This window comes from Trypanosoma cruzi, genomic scaffold (genome assembly GCF_000209065.1).
Source record: "Trypanosoma cruzi strain CL Brener 1047053514431 genomic scaffold, whole genome shotgun sequence".
Taxonomy (NCBI): Eukaryota; Euglenozoa; class Kinetoplastea; order Trypanosomatida; family Trypanosomatidae; genus Trypanosoma; species Trypanosoma cruzi.
The window spans coordinates 2,291-4,081 of record NW_001848987.1 but is presented as its reverse complement, the minus strand read 5'-3'; the positions used below and the strand labels follow the sequence as shown (position 1 = coordinate 4,081).

At 54.8% G+C, this 1,791-nt stretch overlaps 2 non-coding genes across 2 annotated transcripts; both read left to right on the top strand.

Moving 5' to 3' along the window:
• The first annotated feature begins 563 nt into the window (after positions 1–563).
• Positions 564–653, top strand: Tc00.1047053507343.20. The gene has a single exon (XR_008255443.1). It is a non-coding gene; the product is annotated as a C/D small nucleolar RNA (snoRNA), TB10C1C1 (small nucleolar RNA).
• A 37-nt stretch (positions 654–690) lies between these two features.
• Positions 691–754, top strand: Tc00.1047053507343.10. Its single transcript, XR_008255442.1, has one exon. It is a non-coding gene; the product is annotated as an H/ACA snoRNA, TC10C1H1 (small nucleolar RNA).
• Positions 755–1,791: the final 1,037 nt, after the last annotated feature.

Genomic DNA, 1,791 nt, shown 5'->3' with positions numbered 1-1,791 from the left:
TGGTCCGGGCGCCGGTTTTGATGCCGTCAGCCCCGCGCCAACAACGACGACCCCATGAGGTAAACATTGCTGGCTCCTGGCTTCCCCCGACAATACGGAGCAATTGACCCTGGCACCACGCTGAGGCGGCCGGAGGGAAAATTCCGAAAGGAAATAACAACGGGTTTGGCGGGGGTGCCAGGAAATGAATGCAAATAAGAAGGGGAAAAAATTTATATGCGAGCAATGAGAGTCATTTAAATGCAAAACGAAGGTTCAAAAACAAGGATCATACTTTGGTTGCTGACCTACCACAACGGGGTGGATGAAGAGGGCAATGGACGTGTACTGCGTGTGCGCTTGAAGCTGTTTTAGAGGCCTCTATTTTTGTTATTTTATTTGGCTTGGGTCTCTTTGGTGTGTCCTTTGTTGCTCCTCTTTGGTCGTAAACTGAGCTATGTGATTGTGGTTGAGCGGGTGTTGTGCGCAAGTGGAATGGGCGGTCTTTTCGCACCGCCAGGGGTCAGCTGCGTGGGCGATCACCCACGCACTCCCTGCTAATGATCTTGCACTGCGGCAGCACGTGATGAGGAGCTTCTTATGTATGTAACTCGGGAAATCTGAGTGTGCCACTGAAGAGCCAACGGAGGAATCGCTAGATAGTGACGCTGATGCCGCCCAGCCCAACCGCCTCCACGAGACCGTGCCCGCCATCCCCTTTAATAGCGAGCGGACCCTCAGTGCGTCACCGCGAGCCGCTCGTCTACACCGGGGGGGAAAGAAGTGAGGTGGGAAAGAAGAGGACAGCGAGGATGTCTGCCGCCGCTGTGCACACACCGACACACACACAACTAGCGCCTGTTCCGCTCCGTACTTGACGTTTCTGTGCTTTTTTGTTTCAAAGTGCGATATCTGTTTGTTGATGTGTTGTTATGCTTTTTTTTGTGTTTGCACCCACTTCCCCTGCTTCCGTGCGGTATTCCTCCGTGGCATTTGGGTGTTGTGCAAAGGTTAGGTTTAGAGAAGCATCAGTGCAACCCGTAACTGTGGAAAGCAAATAAAACAATAAAAACATCGATAAAACGCAAAATGAGCTCGTGGGACGTTTCCATGTCGAACCATGCGGGTCTCGTGTTCAACCCCATTCGCACCGTTTCGGACAACGCGAAACCGTCGCCGTCCCCGAAGCCGATTATTAAGCTCTCCGTCGGTGACCCGACGCTGGACAAGAACCTTCTCACGTCGGCAGCCCAAATCAAGAAGCTGAAGGAGGCGATCGACTCACAGGAGTGCAACGGCTACTTCCCTACGGTGGGCTCCCCAGAAGCCCGCGAAGCTGTCGCGACATGGTGGCGCAACTCGTTTGTCCACAAGGAAGAGCTGAAGAGCACGATCGTGAAGGATAACGTGGTGCTCTGCTCTGGCGGGTCGCATGGCATTCTGATGGCCATCACGGCGATCTGTGACGCGGGTGACTACGCCCTGGTGCCCCAGCCGGGCTTCCCCCACTACGAGACGGTGTGCAAGGCGTACGGCATCGGCATGCACTTTTACAATTGTCGCCCGGAGAACGACTGGGAGGCCGACCTTGACGAGATCCGGAGGCTCAAGGACGATAAGACGAAGCTGCTCATTGTAACGAACCCGTCCAACCCGTGCGGCAGCAACTTCAGCCGCAAACACGTCGAGGACATTGTGCGGCTTGCCGAGGAACTGCGTCTGCCCCCTCTTTTCGGACGAGATCTACGCTGGCATGGTCTTCAAGGGCAAGGATCCCCACGCGACCCTTCACGTCTGTGGCTGACTTTGAGA